Source organism: Mastomys coucha, unplaced genomic scaffold (assembly GCF_008632895.1).
Source record: "Mastomys coucha isolate ucsf_1 unplaced genomic scaffold, UCSF_Mcou_1 pScaffold4, whole genome shotgun sequence".
Lineage (NCBI taxonomy): Eukaryota > Metazoa > Chordata > Mammalia > Rodentia > Muridae > Mastomys > Mastomys coucha.
The window spans coordinates 22,316,154-22,330,542 of NW_022196910.1; the positions used below are offsets into that span (position 1 = coordinate 22,316,154).

Sequence of the window (14,389 nt, forward strand, 5' to 3'; positions counted from 1 at the left end):
CCAACTGAAGCTCCCTTTTCTGTGATAACTCCAGCCTGTGTCAAGTTGACACACAAAACCAGCCAGTATAACAAGCATCTACATAAGACTGTTAAATTGATTGTTGTTTTATATCAAATAACTTTTATAATACTCATTTTTATTGTTATAATATTTTATAAATTTTAAAGAATATGACAAGATATTGTAGTTATTGAAGGGAAAGAAGAAATTGATTTAATTCTATTTACTTAAAATATATTTTTAAATGTTAACAAATTCAGATAAATTTAAATCATGTAACGTTTCTCATCATAATGCAATGAAACTTTTAAAAAAAATTTAATTCTGCTAATACTGTTGCAAGTGCAGTGTTTTGCATTTATAGCATTATAAAGTACCTACTATATTTGCCTTATATTAAGACTTCTTTAGAGTTTTTGCCTTTCAATTTTCCAAATGGATTATTGTCTATGGCTAAACCACCTCAGTTCTAAACCATCCTTATATTTCTGTTGTAAAATTTGTATAATTTGAAAAGTTTTACCACAAGGTGTCATTGTAACCTATAAAAAGAATTTCCTTTTAAACATGTGTAATGTCAGTTGTACAGTTTTTATATTTCTTTGTTTTAAAAAAATATTTTGTTTCATACCTATTTACTAATTTTTAGATTTTAAGACATATACTTGTTTGTTTTTTGGTAAGAAAAGGACAAATAAAGTAGCTTATGTTCTTGGGTTGTTACATTTTTGCACAAACATATGTTTTCCACCCACAAATTTCTGAAGAGTGTGTTGCTATAGAGATGGTTTGTTTGAAGGAAAGAGTAAGGAGGAACAGCAGCAGGTGGACATTTAAGGAACAAAATCCACATTTTCAAGTCTTGGTTCCTAACAGAGCCAGCTTTAGAGTTTATTCTTCTTAGGAAATTCTTTTGGAAGAAAGATGGATCCTGAGTACTTTACTGTGGTGGTATTTATAGTTAACCAAATGATTTTTCAAAACTTATTATGATTGAATTTTTTCACTCACTCATTTTTTAGTATTTTTTATATGTGTGTGTGTTGAGTAGGTATGTGTGTTGTGTGTCCAAGAGGTAAGTATGCATGTGCATATGTTTATGCACATCTATCTGGTGGTTAGAGATTGACATCAGGTGTCCTTATTTTGAAGCAGAGTCTTACAACTTGAAGCTCATTAATTCACTGGGCTGGCTGGTCAGCAAACCCCAGGAATAATCCTGTCTCAGCCTCCCCAGGTCTGAGATTATAGCAAATGCTACCACTCCCAGCTTTTTGTGTGAGGGCAGGCTGTCTGGACTCAGGTTCTCCTGTTTCTGGGAAGCACTTTACTAATTCTGCCATCTCTTTTAGGCTTAAAATTTTTAATGACTTACTTTTAATGATAGTTCTTAAATGCTTTAACCTCCCTTCTAGCCCACCACCCACCAGAGGTAGTGGGAAAGAAAGGTTATTAGCATACTGGGGAAGTGGATCTGTTTAGAAATTGTTCTTTGGAGCAGATCCTGTTCACTGTCAGGTAATCAGCAGTTCAGGTCACAAGCCAACAGTGGCAGCTTAATCCACTTGCAAACACTTCATGAATATACCAGTGGTCCAGTTTCGTAGTGTTGGGATAGCAAACACAAATCATCAGCAGTGGCATGACCTAGCAGAGACAGCCAGGCCTCAACAGAATTGGCATGAGTCAGCAGGAGGGGCCAGGACCACCAGGAGGGTCACCAGGAGAAGTTCTTTGCCATACTCTCTCAGGGAAGTGAATATGAGAGACCAAAAGTGTTGCAAAGCAAGCTATGCAAGCAAGCTAAGCCCCAGTCACTGTCTGTTGAGTCCTATTTATACTCCCTCCAAACATCCTGGTTCCTCCACTAGTCTTACTTTAGCAAAACTCCGTGTGAGTCTGTATCAGTTGACATCACTCTGCCAATTGGCCCAAGTCTGAGGAAGTGACAAGAAGCCGTAGGAAATTTCTTGATGTGTTTTCTTGAATTTTGAAATTTCTTGATGTGTTTTCTTGAAATTTCTTGATATGGAGTCATAACAAATGGAGCTCAACAGTACATGTAAGGTGGACCAATACATGTGTCATTAGCAAAGAATCCTTTATTGCTTGTCCTTTCGTGTGCTTGCTTTAGCAAAACATCCTTTCACCTGTGTCTGCTTCAGCAAAACTCCTCCATGGTGGTTTGCTTTAGCAAAACACCATATGATACAACTGACTTTCCAAAGAACCCTTAAGTTTCTACTTCAATCTCTTAACATTAAAACAAGATTTTATTTTCTTGAAGAAAAGGATGCCAGTTTCTGTAAGCTCCTTTTCCTCTGTCTCTACATTCAAGGCTATTTTCTCAACTGCTTGTTGCTGTTACCACAGGTCAGGCCTTCATCATTTTTCTGTACATTTGTGTTCTTTCTCTTTTATTCTGTCTAGTTCCTTAATTTGGAACTACTTCCACTTGCGGAAATATCTTTCCTAATTAATTTTTTCAGGAGTACAAATCTGAACCTACCTTGAGTTCCCTCATCTATTTATAGCTTAAAATCTTCTGTTGACTCTTTAATAATCAACAACAAACTGATCCTCTGCAGATAATCCTTAAGGCTTTGCCCTATCTGTCCAGGCACCAGCCACACTGATGTTTGTCTTTTCATTTCTGTGTTTTGTACCTTGATTTTTTTTTTTTCATCTCCACCTTGGTTTTAGTTTTGAATTATTTTGGGGAGTCTCTGATAACTGCCCTCTCCACCTTCATACTACCTACAAATATGTTTATTATTTTAAGGCTCTCTGAATTAATGTTTTGAAAAGCCAACATATGCAAATGGCAAAGTTTTAACAGTCCAAAGATGATTTGATGGTATATATTTTTCATCTTGGTTAGTCTGCAGTTGCTGTTAATGTTTTGTGATGGTTTGAATGAGAATGGCCCTCAGACCCTCATATGTTTAAATATATGGTTCCCAGTTGGTAGAACTGTTTGGGCAAGGTTAAGAGGTATGGTCTTGTTAAAGAGGTGTGTTACTGGGGCTCGGACTCTGAGGTTTGAAAAGCCCTCATCATTCCCATTTAGCTTTCTTTGCCTCCTACTTTTGGCTAAGGCTGTGAGTTCATAGCTACTGTTTCAGTTTTGTGCCTGCCTGTCTGCTGCCATACTCACTGCCATGATTGTCATGGACTCACCCTCTGCAATTGTAAACCCCAATAAACTCTTCTATAAGTTGCCTTCATCATGGGGGTCATATCAATAAAGAAACCATGACATGTATATTTGTTAGCTTCCTATCTTGATTTAAAAAAAACAAACAAACCAACAAGAGATAGTTAGCTTTCAAAGAAAAAGCTTTATTTTGGGTTGTAGTTTGGAGTTTCTAGGCTACAGTTGGGCAGATCTACTTAGACCTTTGTCCAATGGCAGTGATGGGTAGTGAGTGATGTAGGAAATGTTGTGTCTAAGAAGTCAAGGAGAGAAGGGCCTGGAATTGTATAATCCTCTATAGCAGCATGCCCCTGATGACCTAAGGACTCCCATAAGAATATAAAGGAACAGTTGTCAGTCTTTGTGTTCCAGCCTCGTGGTCTGGGACTAAGCAAAGGACTTTGTACCTCTCAGTACTTTTGCCCCGGAAGGTCCTTTAACATAATTACCTTTGGGGACATTTGACATCTGAACTGTAGCTCGCATGTTTGCTTCACTGACTGCTATCACTTCCATGAGAACTAAGTGTTCTTTTAATTTTATCTTTACCCAACAAAATGTCTGGCATAAAATAGGCACTTAAAAATTAATCTGTAGTCTGTGACTATGGGCCAGCTCTTCCTTGCTGAGGAGCTGGCTTGAGTTGATAGTCTGCATATTTTGCTATATTCCTCAAACTTTTATTATAAGTAGACTAGTCAGTACATGTGGTAAGTCATTAAATAAGTACTGCTTGATTAATGTGTTTTTTAAAAAGGTAAACAGTTTCTTTGTTTTAGCTCACCTTTTATTGAAGATGACTTTTACATCATTTATGGCTATAAATTTTATGGCTATATTTTTTAAAATACTTTTGACAGTTCTAAAAAATGTTTATGTCAATTTCAGTACAAATATAAATTTTTCATTGTAAAGTTTTCAAACTATGTTGTATAGCTCAGATAAAATTACATTAGGATTTACTTAAAGAATGTATTTCAGGATACATTGGATCATTGGTAATGTTTTGTGTATGTGGTGTAACTCTAACAGAACAAACTGTAATATACACACCAAAGGTGCTACTGGCTCATAAATTTCCATGTTATATGTCACATAGCCTATACTGAGAAACCTTGAAATGAATTTGAAGTATGATTTTGTTAAGAGTCATCTTTGCATTTTAAATCACAATGTTAGATTTATAATTTATTATAAATAAGCTTTTGAAGTTGGCTGGTTACAGTATCTTACTAGAAATTTACCAGAGTTAAGTTGTACAGCAGTAGAAAGTGTGATTGTAAGAAAATGGTAACATGATTTAGTGTTTGGTGGGTGACTGCTAACCATCAAACTCATATCTTCTTACTTCCTCCTTCCCTGACTTCCCCTGTTTTTCTCTAAATCATAACTATTGAGCTTGGCCTGTTGCCAGGGCAGGCTCTGAAGGGCCTGCTCCCAGCTGCACTTCAGCTTCTGGCAAAGTGTCAAAATGTGACATTTATTTGCTTTACAAAACATGGGATGGCTAGCCAACAGCCTGTGGAGTACCTAGTGCAGAGCCGTCTTTGGATTTTGAATAAATTTCTAATTTTTGTTTATAAGTGAAGTAAATGCCTGAGAAAGGTTATCACTAGACTTTTTTTTTAATATTTTGAAAAACAACAGAAACAACACTCACTTTGGTGGAATGAAATATTTAAAGTATTGTTTTGAAATGTTCAAAGACATAGAGCATGTGTTTTCTAATGAAATGTATTTGGAAGCTTTCCATAAGCATCAGCAGCTGTGCTTTTTGAATGTCTTAAATTGCCACACTTTCCGGCAGACATTGTACTATTCTCTGCTTTAAAAAATTGAATGCCTTTGTAGAAGATGTAATATGTAGGTCTATAGATCTGGGGTCAGTCAAAAGTGGTCACAAGGACGTGTGTGTGTGTGGGGGGGTGTATGCACGTGTGCACATATGCTTATGTCATTGTTATAGTTGTAAAGAAGGTACAAGGAAATGTTTGGTTAAAAGTTGGTGTTAGTAGAACTGGCTGCCTTTCAGAGACATCCTATAGATACTAAATCACTAAGAGGATCACTAAGGTGCTTTACTTTTTCTTGTTATGGCTTAAATTACATGCTTACTTTATAAGAATCTTTTAAAGAATCTTAATTTTATGTGTATGAATGTTGCCTGCATGTATTTATGTGAACTATGAGTATGGTGCCTGCAGAGGTCAGAAGAGGGCATTTGTTTTCCTGTACCTGGAGTTGGAGATGTTTGTTAGCCAACATGTGAGTCCTGGAAGCTGAATCTGGGTCTTGTGTAAAGACAACTTGCAGTGTGTGATCTTAATTGCTGAACCCTCTCTTTAGCTTCTGAATTATGTACTTTAAAAATTTGCATTATGGATATATTTGGTTGATAAACTCTTTATTATAGATGCCTGTGCATGTATGTGTGTCTGTTTTGAGTGTCTAAAAATGGATAGGTATCTGAGTCATTGGTTGAAATTAAAGATATATGACTAATCAATTTAAAATTATAGTACAGATTTTGAGTTTTGATAAAAAAAATTAGGAATAAATAGGAAGTTGGTATTTTAGTGATCTGTGTTGGAACACAGTCCATGAATAAAGTTGTATGAAGAGATTTTGAGAGCTTGCGAGAAAACTCCAAGTGAACAAGAATAATGTCTTATAACCTTTCTTTCTCGATAGCATAGGTTGTTTTTGGAATGTGCTTCTGTGTTCCTCCCAGGTGTAATAAATAGGAGTGGGTTTACCCATCGTCTTATCCAGTATTCAAAATGTTTCCAAACATGAGTTGTTCTTGTGAGTGTGTACAGACTGAACTCATGTGACCTGGCTCTTGTGGCCGTATACAGCTTGTATACAACTCAAGTTTGTATACAAACTTGCTCAACTTTGCTCTTAAAGACTTTGTCTAACCCTCAGAATATAAATTGTCTGATACCTTGACTATGGCTATTGCATGAGACTTTAGTAGGCCACATTTTTAGGCTTCACTCTCCCAGGTTCATGCAGCTAACTAGAGTGGTAACAACTTGTACTTGTTATGCAATTTACTCTATTAAAAATACTCCAGATTTTATTTCTTTTTGGTTTTAGAGACCAAATCTATAAAATGAGATTGTTGCCAGAACCCTAGGTGAGAATCTTTTCTTTGCCTCTTTCAGCTTTTATGGCTCCAGACATTTCTTGTTATATGACTAGCCTTTATTTCATTTTCTGCAGCCTGAAACATCCTCTTTCCTTCTCTTAAAGGGACATGATTAGCCAGTGGTGGTGGTGTACACCTTTAATCCCAGCACTAGGAAGGCAGAGGCAGGCAGATCTCTGAGTTTAAGGTTACTCTGAATCAATGTGATTATATTTAAGATCTACCTGTATAATTTAGGGCTAGTTTATCCTGTTTGAATATTTCCTTACATATTCATAGCATCCAGACATTAGATAACTTTTGAGGAACTAGCATTCGGTTCACAAACAGTCTGGAAGCCACAGCTTCAGAGCACAGATCAGAAAAACGAACTAACTAAATTGACATTGAATGGGGGGCCGTACCATTTGTTTACTTCGTGGTTTTACAATCTTAATATAGGTTTCTGGTTGTTATAGGTGTTGAGACTGTATGCATAGATGTTCCTTGCCAAGGAGGAAGTGAAACTACATTTTAAATTTACTAATAATCTAGTATTCAGAAAATTAAATATTTGGTAGAGTTAGTACTTCCTTGTAGAAGTAATACATGACTGAACTTTTTTCTTCTTTTGAGAGAGTTTCAGAGTGTTGCTTAGGCAGGTTTCCAGTCTGGACTCATGGTGATATGATGTTCCACCTCAGCCACCTGCATGCTGGGATTACTGACTCACTTTCCTGCTTTTATAGTGAATTCACTAGATCAGATATAGAGTGATGAGAAAGGATTTTTTCGAAATGAAGTTAGTATTTGCAAATGAATGGGAAATGTGTGCTTTTGTAAGCCATTAATATACTGAGAAATTTTAAATTTTAAATTTTAAATTTGGGCTTTTACCTCCTAAAATATACTTAGCTAGGGCTCATTTTACCATTTATTTTTTACTTTGTTCTTAAAACAAAGATCCTTTCATAGATTTAAAAGATTTATGATAGGCTATTAAATATGTAAAAAAGTACTTAAGGGAACTTCAGATTAAAACTACAATGAGATAACACTTTATATTCCCTAAAATGGCTAAAATTAGATTTGTACCCCCAACTGTTGGCAAAATTGTAAGGAAGCAGAACTTGCTCTCATATGCTGTTGGCTGAATAGAAAATGGCACAACTACCTTAGAAAAGGGTTTGTTAGTATTTTCACTATAGAGTTTGGCAGATGCACATAATAACTATCCCTACATTTCCCCATCCTAACAGTCCAAAGAATGTGCTTGATCTGTTATTCACCAAGAATTGTGGTTGCATTTTCTCCCTATGATTATACATTTGTCTGTTTTTCCTTATGGTTCTGTCAAGCTCTGCTTATTTATGTATTAGTGGCCATAATAAATGTATTTAAATTTAAAATGACCACCTCTCTCTGGTGCATTTAATCCTTATCATTATGAAGGTCCCTCATTATTTCTATTACTGTTTTGTTTGCTTTTTTTTTGGAGGGAGGGGATTTTAAAATTGGTAATAAAATAAATAAAATCTGTATTACCTGATAATACAGATTTATCATCTATCTTTTGATTAATGCTTGCAATATCTTTTTTCCCTTTTCTTCCAACTTTTCTTGCCCTTATGGTTAAACAAAAAAATTCATATAAAGGAACATATGGTTGAATTACATTTTTTTAAAGTTGTCTTTATTTCAAACATTATTTTGCATATGTTAGTACAATTGGTTTAAATCTCCTGTCTTACAATGTCTGTTTTTCTACTTCTCTTCTTAGGCCATTCATTATTAATGGATAGGGGTCAGGGGTAGAAGTGGTAGGCTATACATAACTGAGCCAGGTACTATTGAATATCTAGTAGATGGAGATTAGAATGTTGCTAGATACTATATATACATGACAGTCCCCAACAACCAAAAATTGTATTCTTTTTTTTACAGCAGTAATGCTGAAGTTGTAAAACCCTATTTCAGGTAAGTTCTTTAAAATTTTCCATGTAACATTTTTAATGGTCATATACTAGAGAAGAATTTTGGAGCCTTTTATTATAAAAGATGAAGAAATAGGGAATATTTTAGGCTCCTGGACTATACATGATTTCTGTCATATATTCCTTATCCCCAGTTCTCTTTTATTAAGCTGTCTTTAAAAATTATTAGCCGGGCGGTGGTGGCGCACGCCTTTAATCCCAGCACTTGGGAGGCAGAGGCAGGTGGATTTCTGAGTTCGAGGCCAGCCTGGGCTACAGAGTGAGTTCCAGGACAGCCAGGGCTACACAGAGAAACCCTGTCTCGAAAATAAAAAAAAAAAAAATAAAAAAAAAATTATTTAACTATTTATTTAGATATAGATTCTCAATATGTAGTCCTGGCTGGCTTGGAACTCATTGTACTGATCAGACTTGCTTCAAACTCAGAGATCTGCCTGTCTCTGTCTCCTGTGTGTTGGGGTTAAAGGTGTGTACCACCATGCCTAGCTCACTAAACTATTTTTTAGAGATGTTTTTGGTGAATAGTAAAATTAATTAAAAGTACAGAGGTCTTCCACATACTTCATCTTTCTACACGTACAACTTCTATTGGCAGTACAACTAAATAAGCCTACCTTGGCACATCATTACTAACCAAAGTCCCAGATTTACTTTAAGGTTCGCTCTTGTTCTAATAGTGTTCTGTCCATTTTGCCAATTGTTTGTAAGCATGTATCTGCCATCATAGTATCATAGACAAGTTTTACTACTTTAAAATTCTTCTGCATACTCCCAGTCCTTCCTCACTCTTGACAACTACTAATCATTTTAATGTCTCTGATCCCACTCCCTGAATGTTAAATAGTTGGAACTTTACAGAAACTCTTTTCAGACTGGGTCAGTTTCACTTAGCACTATGCATTTATGGTTTCTCCATTTTTTTTTCCTTATAGCTTCTTAACTTATTCCTTATTAGTGCTGAGTTTGTGTATTGAAGCTAAATTTTATCCATTCACTCTTAGAAGAACATCCTTATTTACTTCCTGATTTTGGCAATTAAAAATAAAGGTGCTATGAAGATGTATATACAGTTTTTTTTTTTTTCAAAATATGAAGTATGGTTTTAATCATTTGACTAAATACAGGGAATGATTAGTATATCTTATAAGAAGGAGTATGTTTAATTTTGTGAGAATGGTCTATCTTCCAGAGTCTCTTACCTACATACTATTTAGAGGTGTGCTTAATTTCCAAATTGTCCAGCTATCTTTCTCTTGTTGATTATTTGTAAAATTCCTTCCTGGTTTAAGAACTGTATGATTACTATTCTTTTTAATTTGTTGTTATTTGGTGCTAGAATGTGGTTTCTTTTTTTCTTTTTCTTTTTTTGGTTGGGGGAGTATGGGGCAGGGTCTGTCTGTAGCCTCTACTCTCTTGGAACTCACTATATAGATCAGGCTGGCCTTGAACTTACAGTGATCCTGCTGCTTTTACTTCCTGAATGCTGAGATTAAAGATGTGAGCCTCTTTGCTCAGCTAGATTTGCTCAGCTGGTTCTTTTTTTTTTTTTATTAGATATTTTCTTTATTTACATGTCATATGATATCTCCTTTCCCAGTTTTCCCTCTGAAAAAAAAGAAAAAAATTAAAAAAACCCAAAAAAACAAAACAAAACCCAAAAGAAAACAAACAAACCAACAAACACCCCCTGTTCCCTCCCCACTCCCCCTGCTTACCAACTCACCCTCTTCCGCTTCCTGGCCCTGGCATTCCCCTACACTGGGACATAAAACCTTCACAGGGCCAAGGGCTCCTCCTCCCATTGATGGCCGGGTTGGCCATCCTCTGCTACATAATGCTGCTGGAGCCATGAGTCCTACCATGTGTACTCTTTGGTTGGTGGTTTAGTCTCTGGGAGCTCTGAGGGTACTAGTTAGTTCATATTGTTGTTTGTCCTAAGGGGCTGCAAACCCTTTAGCTCTTTGAGCCCTTTCTCTAGCTCCTTCATTGGGGACCCTGTACTCAGTCCAATGGATGGCTGTGAGCCTCTACTTCTTTCTGTATTAATCAGGTACTGTCAGAGCCTCTCAGGAGAGAGCTGTATCAGGCTCCTGTCAGCCAGCACTTGCTGGCATCCACAATAGTGTCTGGATTTGATGACTGAATATGGGAAGGATTCCCAGGTGGAGCAGTCTCTGGATTGTCCTTCCTTCAGTCTCTGCTCCATAGTTTGTCTCTGCAAATCCTTTCATGGGTATTTTGTTCCCCCTTTTAAGAAGGAATGAAATATTCATACTTTGGTCTTCCTTCTTCTTGAGTTTCTCATGGTTTGTGGCTTGTACTTTGTGTATTCCGATCTTCTGGGCTAATATCCATTTATCAGAGAGTGCATACCATGTGTGTTCTTTTGTGATTGGGTTACCTCACTCAGGATGATATTCTCCAGATCTATCCATTTTCCTAAGAATTTCATAAATTCATTGTTTTTAATAGCTGAGTAGTACTCCATTGTGTAAATTTACCACATTTTCTATATCCATTCCTCTGTTGAAGGACATCTGGGTTCTTTTCAGCTTCTGGATATTATAAATAAGGCTGTGATGAACATAGTGGAGCATGTGTCCTTATTACATGTTGGAGTATCTTCTGGGCATATGCCCAGGAGTGGTATAGCTGGGTCCTCTGGTAGAATTATGTCCAATTTCCGGAGGAACCACCAAACTGATTTCCAGCTTGCAATCCCACCAGCAATGAAGGGAGTGTTCCTCTTTCTCCACAACCTCTCCAGCAACTGTTGTCCCCTGAGGTGTTTTTTGTTTTTGTTTTTGTTTTTGTTTTGGTTTGGTTTGGTTTTTTGAGACAGGGTTTCTCTGTGTAGCCCTGGCTGTCCTGGAACTCACTCTGTAGACCAGGCTGGCCTTGAACTCAGAAATCCGCCTGCCTCTGCCTCCCAAGTGCTGGGATTAAAGGCATGTGCCACCACTGCCCAGCTGTCACCTGTTATCCTAGCCATTCTGACTGGTGTGAGGTGGAATCTCAGGGTTGTTTTGATTTGCATTTCCCTGATGACTAAGAATGTTGAACATTTCTTTAGGTGCTTCTCAGCCATTCGGTGTTCATCAATTGAGAATTCTTTATTTAGCTCTGTACCCCATTTTTTAATAGGGTTATTTGGCTCTGTGGAGTCTAACTTCTTGAGCTCTTTGTACATATTAGATATTAGCCCTCTATCAGATATAGGATTGGTAAAGATCTTTTCCCAATTTGTTAGTTGCTGTTTTGTCCTATTGACAGTGTCTTTTGCCTTACAGAAGCTTTACAATTTTATGAGGTCCCATTTGTCAATTCTTGATCTTAGAGCGTAAGCTATTGGTGTTCTGTTCAGGAATTTTTCTCCTGTCCCCATGTGCTTGAGGCTGTTCCGCACTTTCTCCTCTATTAATTTCAGTTTATCTGGTTTTATGTGGAGGTCCTTGATCCACTTGGACTTGAGCTTTGTACAAGGAGATAAGAATGGATTAATTTGCCTTCTACACGCTAACCCCCAGTTGAGCCAGCACCATATGTTGAAAAAGCTGTCTTTTTTTCCCACTTAGCTCCTTAGTCAAAGATTAAGTGACCATAGGTATGTGGGTTCATTTCTGGGTCTTCAATTCTACTCCTTTGATCTACCTGCCTGTCACTGTATCAATACCATGCAGTTTTTATCACATTTGCTCTGTAATAAAGCTTAAGGTCTAGGATGGTGATTCCACCAGAGGTTCTTTTATTGTTGAAAATAGTTTTCACTATTCTGTATTTTTTGTTATTCCAGATGAACTTGCAAATTGCTCTTTCTAAGTCTATGAAGAATTGAGTTGGAATTTTGGTGGGGATTGCATTGAATCTGTAGATTGCTTTCAGCAAAATGACCATTTTTACTATATTAATCCTGTGGATTCACAAGCATGGGAGATCTTTCCATCTTCTGAGATCTTCAATTTCCTTCTTCAGAGACTTGAAGCTCTTGTCAAATAGATCTTTTACTTGCTTAGTTAGAGTCACACCAAGGTATTTTATATTATTTGTGACTATTGTGAATGGTGTTGTTTCCCTAATTTCTATCTCAGCCTGTTTATCTTTTGTGTAGAGGAAGGACACAAATTTGCCTGAGTTAATTTTATATCCAGCTACTTTGCTGAAGTTGTTTATCAGGTTTAGGAGCTCTCTGGTGGAACTTTTGGGGTCATGTAAATATACTATCGTATCATCAACAAATAGAGATAATTTGACTTCTTCCTTTCCAAAGTCGTATGCCTTTGATCTCCTTTTGTTGTCTAATTGCTCTGGCTAGGACTTCAAGTACAATATTGAATAGGTAGGGAGAGAGTGGGCAGCCTTGTCTAGTCCCTGATTTTAGTGGGATTGCTTCAAGTTTCTCTCCATTTATTTTGATGTTGGCTACTGGTTTGCTGTATATTGCTTTTACTATGTTTAAGTATGGGCCTTGAATTCCTGATCTTTCCAAGACTTTTATCATGAAGGGATATAGGATTTTGTCAAATGCTTTTTCAGCATCTAATGAGATGATCATATGTTTTTTTTCTTTGAGTTTGTTTATATAGTGAATTACGTTGATAGATTTCCGAATATTGAACAGACTTAGAGCAATTTGTAAGTTCATCTGGAATAACAAAAAACCCAGGATAGTGAAAACTATTTTCAACAATAAAAGAACCTCTGGTGGAATCACCATCCTGGACCTTAAGCTTTACTACAGAGCAAATGTGATAAAAAACTGCATGGTATTGACACAGTGACAGGCAGGTAGGGCAATGGAGTAGAATTGAAGACCCAGAAATGAACCCACATACCTGCATCCCTGGGATGAAGCCTACTTGATCATGATGGATGATCATTTTGATGTGTTCTTAGATTCTGTTTGCAAGAATTTTATTGAGAATTTTTGCATCGATATTCATAAGGGAAATTAATCTGAAGTTTTCTTTCTTTGTTAGGTCTTTGTGTGGTTTAGGTATAAGAGTAATTGTGGCTTCATAGAATGAATTAGGTGAGTATCCTCTGTTTCTATTTTGTGGAATAATTTGAGGAGTATTGGAATTAGGTCTTTTTTGAAGGTCTGATAAAACTCTGCACTAAACCCATTTGGTCCTGGGGTTTTTTTGGTTGAGGGACTATTAATGGCTGTTTCTATTTCATTAGCAGATATGGGACTGTTTAGATCGTTTATGTGATCTTGATTTAATTTTGGTACCTGGTATCTGTCTAGAAAATTGTCCATTTCATCCAGGTTTTCTAGTTTTGTTGAGTATAGGCTTTTGTAGTAGTATCTCATGATTTTTTGGATGTCCTCAGTGTATGTTGTTATGTCTCCTTTTTCATTTCTAATCTTGTTAATTAGGATACTGTCTCTGAGCCCTCTTGTTAGTCTGGCTAAGGGTTTATCTACTTTGTTGATTTTCTCAAAAAACCATCTCCTGGTTTGGTTGATTCTTTGTATAGTTCTTTTTGTTTCCATTTGGTTCATTTCAGCTCTGAGTTTGAGTATTTCCTTCCTTTGACTCCTCTTGGGTGAATTTGCTTCTTTTTGTTCTATAGCTTTCAGCTATGCTGTCAAATTGCTGGTGTATGCTCTCTCCCGTTTCTTTTTGGAGGCACCTAAAGCTATTAGTTTTCCTCTTAGGACTGCTTTCATTGTGTCCCATAAATTTGGGTATGTTGTGGCTTCATTTTCATTAAACTCTAGAAAGGCTTTAATTTCTTTCTTTATTTCTTCCTTGACCAAGTTATCATTGAGTAGAGTGTTGTTAAGCTTCCACGTGTATGTGGGCTTTCTATTGTTTATGTTGTTATTGAGGAGCAGCCTTAGTCTATGGTAATCTGATAGGATGCAAGGAATGGAGGCCTGATTTGTGATCAATTATACAGTCAGTTTTGGAGAAAGTACCATGATGTACTGAGAAGAAGGTATATCCTTTTTTGGGGGGGATAAAAAGTTCTATAGATAGCTGTTAAGTCCATCCGTTTCATAACTTCTGTTAGTCTCACTGTGTCTTTGTTTAGTTTCTGTTTCCATGATCTGTC

At 36.6% G+C, this 14,389-nt stretch overlaps 1 protein-coding gene across 7 annotated transcripts in view; it reads left to right on the top strand.

The window, feature by feature from the left end:
* The window catches only part of Cep83 (centrosomal protein 83), a 114,241-nt gene that overhangs the window by 25,519 nt on the left and 74,333 nt on the right, over positions 1–14,389 (top strand). For 3 of the 7 annotated variants that reach the window (XM_031350390.1, XM_031350393.1, XM_031350396.1), the window contains exon 2: positions 8,277–8,309. The exons of 2 other annotated variants lie outside the window; for them this stretch is intronic. The gene's annotated coding sequence lies outside the window, so the exon portion shown is untranslated. Of the gene's footprint in view, positions 1–8,276; positions 8,310–13,302; positions 13,356–14,389 lie in introns of all 7 variants that reach the window. 2 more of the 7 variants (XM_031350391.1, XM_031350395.1) reach the window with 2 other exon arrangements.